The sequence below is a fragment of the Globicephala melas genome, chromosome 17 (assembly GCF_963455315.2).
Source record: "Globicephala melas chromosome 17, mGloMel1.2, whole genome shotgun sequence".
NCBI lineage: Eukaryota > Metazoa > Chordata > Mammalia > Artiodactyla > Delphinidae > Globicephala > Globicephala melas.
In genome coordinates, this window is record NC_083330.1 from 44,443,625 (window position 1) to 44,452,552 (window position 8,928).

Consider the following 8,928-nt stretch of genomic DNA (forward strand, 5'->3'; position numbering starts at 1 on the left):
GTTGAAATCCTAACCTCCAAGGTGATGGTATTAGGAGGTGGAGACTTGGGAGGTGATTAGGTCATGAGAATGGAGCTCTCACAAATGAGATTAGTGGCCTCAGAAAAAGAGAACCCAGAGAGCTCACTTGCCCCTTTTGACATTTAAGTTTACAGTGAGAAGACAACCGGTTGTCTAGGAGGAAACAGGCTCTCACCAGACACTAGTGCCTTGACCTCGTACTTCCCAGCATCCAGAACTGTAAGAAATAAATTAATTTTCTTTATAAGCCACTCAGTCTGTGATATTTGTTATAGCAGCCTGAATGGACTAAGACACCATGGAAGTTCCAAAACCTGCAAATGTAACTCACCAGTTAAATTTGTGTCCCTGAGGTTACTGAGCAGGAATAATTGTTGAATGGGGCTAACTAGCCTTCTAGAAATCTCTTCTCAATGTGGCTGTGTGGTTCTCAGGGATGATTTGATCTCATTTAATCATCGCCTCTACCCTCTGGAGTAGTGAAATGATATCACTGCTGCTCACCACTCTGTCAGGTCCTCCTGTCTTTCTGGCAGGGAGGATTATGCTTCCTTTCCCCCTTTAAACTAGGCTTAGCCATTTAACTTGCTTTGGCCAATGAAATGTGAGTCACTTTTGCACGGAAGCATTTAAACTCTCTTCCCCTGCTACAGTGATCTTGGAAGCACATGTTGGTATAGAGGTGCCTTAAGACCAACGCACCCTGGAAAGAAGAACCAACTCATGGAGAACAGCTGCCCTGGAGAATCACTGGACCCACGGCTCTACTATGGAATTGCTGGACTTTTTGCATGAGTGAGAAATAAACTGTAGTGGTATTAAGCAGCTGAGATTTGGGGGTCTTTGTTACTGCAGCATAAAATAGCCTATACTTTCTGATACCAGTAAATATTATTACCTTAATTTAGAGATAAAGAAATGGTAGAGCCCGCCCGGCCTAGCCCCGCCGGCCCGTACGCGCGCCCCACGCCGTTGGCGCCGGCATGTCGGGCCCCGGACAGCCGGAGCCGCCGCAGGCGGGCGGGCCGGCGGGCCCCGAGAGCGCGGACGCGGCGCTGGGCGAGGCGGGGCTGAGTTTCACGACCACCGACCTGAGCCTTGTGGAGATGACCGAGATCGAGTACACGCAGCTGCAGCACATCCTCTACTCGCACATGGAGGCGGCGGCGGCCGACGGCGAGCTCGAGACGCGCCTCAACTCGGCCCTCTTGGCGCGGAAGGCGGGGGTCTTCGCGGCGGCTGGGGGCGCGGCGGCGGGGGGCGCGCCGCCCGTGTACCCGGTGCTGTGCCCGCCTGCGCTGGCCGATGGCGGCTTCGCGGGCGCCAACCAGTGCCTGGGCCACATCGACTTCCAGGAGCTGCGCATGATGCTGCTGAGCGAGGCGGGCGCGCCCCCCGCCGACGAGAAGACGCCGGGCGCCAACGGCCCGGGCGCCGGCGCACGCCGGCCCAAGGCGCCCGACGGCGCCGGCAAGGAGAACGTGGAGGGCGCGCCCGAGGCGCGGGCCAACTCGGCCGTGCGCGTCCGCCTGGAGGACCGCTTCAACAGCATCCCAGCCGAGCCCCCGCCAGCCCCGCGCGGCGCGGATGCCCCCGAGCCCGGCATGGCGCTCAACAATTTGGTAACTCTTATTCGCCATCCATCCGAATTAATGAATGTTCCTCTTCATCAGCAACAAAACAAATGTACAACATTAGTGAAAAATAAAACTGCTGCTGCAACTACTGCTCTGCAATTTACATACCCTCTGTTTACTGCAAATAGTTGCTCTACTAGTGGAAATTCTAATCTTTCACAAACACAGAGTTCTAGTAACTTATGTTCTGTACTTGAAGCTACCAAGCATCCAAGCTTTGCCTGAGCAGGTTTGGATTAAAGTAGGAGAAGCGCTATGTAAACAAGCAATAAATAAGAGGAGTCGGAGTAGGGTACGTCAGTTGGACACAAACATAGAACGAAGAGCCCTTGGAGAGCTCCAGAATGTGAGTGAAGGCTCCACAGCAGCGCAGGGTGCTTGGCAAGTCGGTGGAGTCGTCCCAGGCCACCCTCGGGGAGCAGACCCAGAGCGGGCCCCAGCGGGGCAGGTCCCAGCGCAGGGAGAGGCACAACCGCATGGAAAGAGATAGAAGGCGCAGAATCCGCATTTGTTGTGATGAGTTGAATCTTTTAGTCCCGTTCTGCAACGCCGAGACCGATAAGGCAACGACTCTGCAGTGGACCACAGCGTTCCTGAAATATATTCAGGAAAGACATGGAGATTCTCTTAAAAAGGAATTTGAGAGTGTATTTTGCGGTAAAACTGGCTGAAGGCTAAAGTTGACCAGACCAGACTCCTTGGTGACGTGTCCCACACAGGAGAGTACAGAGTAGCCCAGCTATGGAGATCAAGTGACTGGATGTGAACACTAATGCCTGGGAAGTAAACGGCTGTTCCTTCGTGACCCATAAACATTTCCTAAGACCCTGGAACTCAGCTCTGATAGTCTAACTCTAAAGGAACATGATTCAGCTGATGGGACTCCAGTGGGGACTTTGAAAGCACATTTTGTAAAAATATTTATCTAAAACAAAATGCTTACCGATTAATGTCCTCTTAGACCATTTGGGGAGGAAGACATCTTGACAATTAGTAAGTAATTTTTCAATTATCTGTCTGATTCCATCATGTTTTCTTAACATGATAACTTGAAAAATTAACATCCTTTGTAATTTCTTTAGTCTTAGAAGGTACATTGCTTTTTACTTATTTTATTTACATTTTAAATAAGCCCCCTTAGCAACTAGAACAAGTTAAATTGTTCTTAACTATAAGTAGTTTGGACATTTTATTTCATTTGTTTATCGCTTCCCCTTGTAATGATTTCTAGCTGCATAGAACTGTATTGCAAAATGCAGTCCTATTTTAAACCTTTCTGCTAGAAATTTTCCAGAGATCTCCTTTAAAGGTACTTTTGTCCATAAATGAAATATTGTCACGGTAGATTGCTTCAATGCCCTCATTTTCATATTGAGAGTCATTACTTTCTGTGTAATAAACTGTAGTGTTTGGAACTGAGTTTTTCAAATGAGTGGCTTTATTTATTACAATAGATAATACCAATAGACTTTAGTGCAATACAGTCACTTTCAATAAATACTGTCAATGGGAGATAGTTAAATGTTTGTACACAAAGGAGGCAGGTAAATCAGACGAGACCTTTGTATGGAAGGGATACTGTACATTAAATTCTTTATTTTTTTTGTAATACTGTGGCCAGTCATTAATCTGAAGATTTCATATATCGTTTTGTTTCCTAGCTATAGATCACCAGAACACTGAAGAATAAATATTTGAAAGTGAAAGTGACCAATGATTGTTTCTTTAATCACCCTGTATTTAGGATATAAGTCGTATGTTGCAGACTTCCACAGACTATGAGTTCTAAAGAGATCAGATTAACGTCAATCTCCAAAATACAGTGGTCCTGAGCCCCCAGCTGCTTGGCTGCAAGCCCATAGGCCTTGTCCCCGCCCTCACTCTGTTAAATTCTCCCAGTTACTTGTAGGAGCCCCTATGTGCCCTCAAACCAGACTGTCTGTTGCTGGCAGTCACCATGGACTGTCCAATGTTACTCCTCTTATGCTCCAAATCCCACTCATTACTGTTCACTGCCTGAGATGCCACTGAAAGCTGTCTCACCATTGCCACTGCTGACTGGCCTTGTCATGGATGCTGCCCCAGGTGCAGTCTTGGCCGCTGATCCCTGGTGTGAGACGAGCTCGGAGTCTCACGAGGTCTCTGGTGAAGCCAGTTCCTTCAGTGCTGGTCCTCGGCCCCTAACAAAGGCTGTGTCCTGCTCAAGGAGCCAGGTGGGAAACAGCCAGCCCATGGTTGATCCCTTTCTCCTGGCCCTGCGCCTCTCCAGTGGCCGCTACACAGTCTACGCAACCCACTCACTCCTCTTCTCCACCACTCACACAACCAGGGGCTCCCGGGCAATCAGGGTGTACAAAGGAGCCAACAGAAGGAAGCCTGTGGTCCTTCTCCCCAGCTGCCCGGCCAAGATGCCCTGTTTGAACAATTCACAAGGATCTTGGGGGAAAAAAGAGCAACAAACAAGCAAAAACCTATAAATGTTCCTACACACAAAGCCTTTTTAAGTATGATGAAGAATTGGAAGAATTCTTAACTACATCTTTCCTCTTAGACTCTTGCATCTCTGCATGTGTAGGATGACAGCATATGGGTGTGGAAAACTGTACAAAATCTGAAAGGTGTCCACACCATATGATGGGGAACAGACTCAGAGAAAGAGTAGAAAAAGGAGATGAAAATGAAGGGCTGAGAAAGGAAGGGAGGAGTAACGGGGTAGGCATCCAGGCTGGAGCTTAATAATGAATGGTGTTCGCTGGCTCCCCGGGGAAGCCCTGGAGCCTCTACTGCTGATATAATTGAATTATTGATAGGAAATATATGAAGCTCTGGCCCAAACTGACAGCTGGAAGACAAGCTGACAGCAATTGAAATTGATTTTGCCCCCAATAAAGTGGAGGCATTTCTGATCTTCAGAGATGCTCAAGGCCCCTGTGGGCAGAGATGGTGAGGAGATCCAGGTTTTCAAAGGGTCTGTGACTCTCCCCGACCAGGTCTGGAAGCAGCAGGGGACCTTGGCCAGAATCATGGGCTTACCCAGTGATGTTATTTTTTTTTGTGTGTGTGTGTGGTATGCGGGCCTCTCACTGTTGTGGCCTCTTGCGTTGCAGAGCCCAGGCTCTGGACGCGCAGACTCAGTGGCCATGGCTCACGGGCCGAGCCGCTCCGCGGCATGTGGGATCCTCCCAGACCGGAGCACGAACCCATGTCCCCTGCATGAGCAGGCAGACTCTCAACCACTGCGCCACCAGGGAAGCCCTGTTGTTTTTTTTTTTTTTAATTTTTATTGGAGTAGAGTTGATTTACAATGTTGTATTAGTTTCAGGTGTACAGCAAAGTGAATCAGTTATACATATACATATATCCATTCTTTTTTAGATTCTTTTCCCATATAGGCCATTACAGAGTATTGAGTAGAGTTCCCTGTGCTATACAGTAGGCCCTTATTAGTTATCTATTTTATATACAGTAGTGTGTATATGTCAATCCCAGTCTCCCAGTTTATCCCTCCCCCTTTCCCCCGTGATGTTCTTTATTTTAGTGTGAATCCCTGATGGCTCCTCCAGGACTCTGGGCATTTCTCAAGCAGTGTCCAGCTCCCACTCTAATCTGCTCACTCCAGTTGGAGTCTGTACTACTTTGCTAAGGGCTGATGTAACACAGTACAGTCGACCCTCAGTATCCACGGAGACTGGTTCCAAGACCAAAATCCCATAGTCAGCTTTCTGTACCTGCCATTCTGTATCCACGGCTCACCCAACTAGGGATCATGTCATACTGTATTTACTGCTGAAAAAAATCCACCTGTAAGTGGACCCACACCATTCAAACCTGTGTTGTTCAAGGGTCAACTATACCACAATCTGGGTGGCTTAAAAATGACAGAGATCTATCTATTGCCTCAGTTCTGGAGGTTAGTAGTCCGTGATCAAGGTGTCAGAAGGGTGGTTCCTTCTGAGGTTTCTGAAGAAGGCTCTGTTCCAGGTCTCTTTCCTTGCTGCTGGTGGTTTGCTAGCAATCCTTGGTGTTGCTTGGCTTATAGACACATCATCCCAATATCTGTCTTTATCTTCACACGGCACTCTCCCTGTGAGTGGGTCTGTCCCCACATCCAAATTTCCCCTTTTTATAAGGACACCAGTCACATTGGGTTAGGACCCACTCTACTGACCTCATCTTGATTATCCATTTGATGATTCTGTTTCCAAATAATTAAGAAATAAGGGTCCAAAGGGTCCTATTACCACAGTTTGCAATATATAAGTGTATCAAATCAAATAAATAAATGTACACAATGTTATATGTTAATTATATCTCAATAAAGCTAGGAAAAAAAGAAGCAGAAAACAAACAAACTCTATTACCAAATAAGGCCACATTCACAGGTACGGGAGCTTAGGACTTCAACACCTTTCTCTCCCATTGCAGATCACAGGCTCTGGACGCGCAGGCTCAGTGGCCATGGCTCATAGGCCCAGCCGCTCCACGGCACGTGGGATCTTCCCATACCAGGGCACGAACCCGTGTCCCCTGCATCGGCAGGCGGACTCTCAACCACTGCGCCACCAGGGAAGCCCTTCAACACGTTTTTGAGGGAGACAGTTCAACCTATAACAGAGCGGTTTACACCAGACCTGGCTTTCTCTTCTTTGCAATGACTCCTGGCCCTCTTCATATAGAAGACTCTGCATTCTGCTTGTCTCCCGGGCCCGGCCCCAGGGGCATCCCGGCTCAGTCCTGGAGCTCCATGCCTTGTCTGCGCCCAGCTGGCTCCAGAGCGCTCTCAGGTAGGCACCGCTGGCCCTGAAGGCCCAGGGCTTTTGGACAATAGTGCCCTGTGTCACCGCCATTAGTCTCATCAGCTTCTACAGGGTCCGGACCACTTCTGTTCACCTAGTGTGCTCAAGCACCAGCCCTGCTAAGATGTGTGCAAGCACCATCCTGACAGATGCTAAGCCCGCAGAGCATCTGTTAGGGTGATAATCAACATCAGGAAAGTGGACTTGCTACAATGTTCATGTATCTCAAAGGTTAAGGGAAAAAAACCCTGTGTTTTCTCAGTCTCTGGGGTCATCGCCAGAGCACAGAACTAGTTCTCAAAGGATCTGTGTAGGAGTCCCAGCTCCCACTTACCAATTGGAGTGGCTTTGAGCAGATCATCGAACTCTCTGGCACTTTCTTCTCTCACCTGGAACACACATGCCTTGAACTAGGCATTTCTAAGTTCTTTGGCTCTACAATTCAAGGAGAACAGGCAGAAATCAGGCAGGAAGTATGTGTGATATATGGTGATATCTATTCTTCCTGGAAGCTACAGGGCAAATAAAGTCTCTGTTGTTCACTGGTGAAAATTTAGGGCCCAGCACACTACCTGGGGTATGTAAGGTGCTCAATTGATATTTGCTGAATAAATACAAGAATCCATGAATGAAGGAATGTCACAGAAATGCAATGATTTTCATAAATTCTGACCCTCTCACCCTGCCTGAGACAAGCTCTAGGAATAAGATTCCTTACAGTCACACTGTGTTCCTTAACTAGATCGGAGCAACTCTGGCATTAGAGGGGCTGAGTATGCCCCTAAAAGGGGGCAGGGACCCCAGGAAGGAGACCAGCGCTGAATGGCTTTTCTGAAACAAATTTTATCTGCAAGTTTCTCAGACACCCTTTTCTCAGCTCCCACTCTCTTAACTTGGTGTTGACTCAATCGCCAGGCCACCTGAAACTCTGGCATTTAACTATTGTCCCTCCCCAGGAAAATTCTCAAGAAAAGGGAAAGCCCTTGAGTAAAACAAAAATGTTGGCTTCCGTGCACTTGTTTGTAGAGGGGAATCCCAGAAGACAAAAAAAATTCTCTCAGGATAAAAAAATGTACAATTTTTTTCCTCCCTCTGCTTCTTCCCCTCACTGTCCTTCTCTCCAACCTGGGCCTTTTCCCCCACCCAGGGCTCAGAAAAGGAGAAGAAGATAAAATAATTGCAGGAGAAACAGAGGTAAAGGAAAAGAAATGGACCAAACAAGGGATGTCCGAAGTTCTGGAGAGACTTTTGTCCTTTTTTTTTTACCAGAAAAAGGAAAAGATTAGGTACATCCGGCATCTCAGCAAAAGAGAACTGGAGAACTCTAACCCCTCCTCCACCAAATCCTTGCACAACTGCCCCAGACACTGTGTGCCTTTCAGAATTGCCTCATCTGGCCCGGGGCCCCATGACCTGCAGCAGATCTGGAGCACCGTCCAGGGGGCTGGCCCGAGGGGCTGGGCAAGGGGGCAGCCGCTTCAGGAGCAGGTGTTGCAGGCCCAGGGCCAGGCGTGATGCTGAGTCCTGGAGATGCCTAGATGGGAAGGCAAAGGCTACAGGAGAGGCCCCGCAGGCACCACGGGGACCCACGGGGACCCACGGGAACGAGTTCTTGATTCTACATGGGGGCACCAGGGAGCCTTCACAGAGGAGCTGAGACTTGGGGGATAAGTAGGTGTTTGCCAAGGAGAAAAACAACGAGGGCGTTCCAGTCAAGGGAACAGCATGTGCAAAGGCACAGAGCTGTAATGGGAGCTGGAATAGTCTGTCAACCAGAAGCAATTAAGTAGGGCTGGATGGCACAGCTCGAGGTGAGAAGGAGAAGAAGGTGAGGTCAGGCTGAGAGGTGTGACTGTTGCTTGATGTGCTGAAGGAGGATACGGGAAAGGGACAGGGTGAGATTTGTGACCTAGACAGGGTTAGGATTCAAGGTCAGGCGACCAGAAAGAGCAGTTGCTATGGACTGAATGTTTGTGTGCCCCTAAATTCCTAACCCTCAGTATAATGGTATCAGGAGGTGGGCCTTTGAGAGGTGCTTAGGGTATAAGGGTGGAACCCTGGTGAAAGGGACTGCATAAAAGACCCCAGAGGGCTCCCTGGACCCTCCCACCACGTGAGGATGCAGGGAGGAGTCTACCGCCCAGAAGAGGGCCCTCACCAGGCCATGTCTGCACCTGCTGTCAGTCTTTCAGCCTCCAGAACCGTGAGAAATAAATTCCTGTTGTTTATAACTACCCGGCCTCTGGTATTTTCTTATAGTAGCCTGAATGGGCAAAGGCAGAAGCCAAGAGGGGAATGAGCTCTAGACGCAGCATGGCAAGGTGGCGGTCAGGGGCTTGGCGGTTGATACTATCTGGCCGTCGGACAGTTCCTTAACCTGTCAGGGTCTCTCCTGTGAAATAGCACAGCATCTACACTTGAAGGCATTGTGATTATGAGAAATAAAGCAGGTGCCTGGCCTATAGGAGGCCCTC

The 8,928-nt window shown here is 48.8% G+C and overlaps 1 pseudogene; it reads left to right on the forward strand.

The window, feature by feature from the left end:
* Nucleotides 1–1,004: 1,004 nt before the first annotated feature.
* LOC115856678 (transcription factor-like 5 protein pseudogene) lies at nt 1,005–2,414 on the forward strand (annotated as a pseudogene).
* Nucleotides 2,415–8,928: the final 6,514 nt, after the last annotated feature.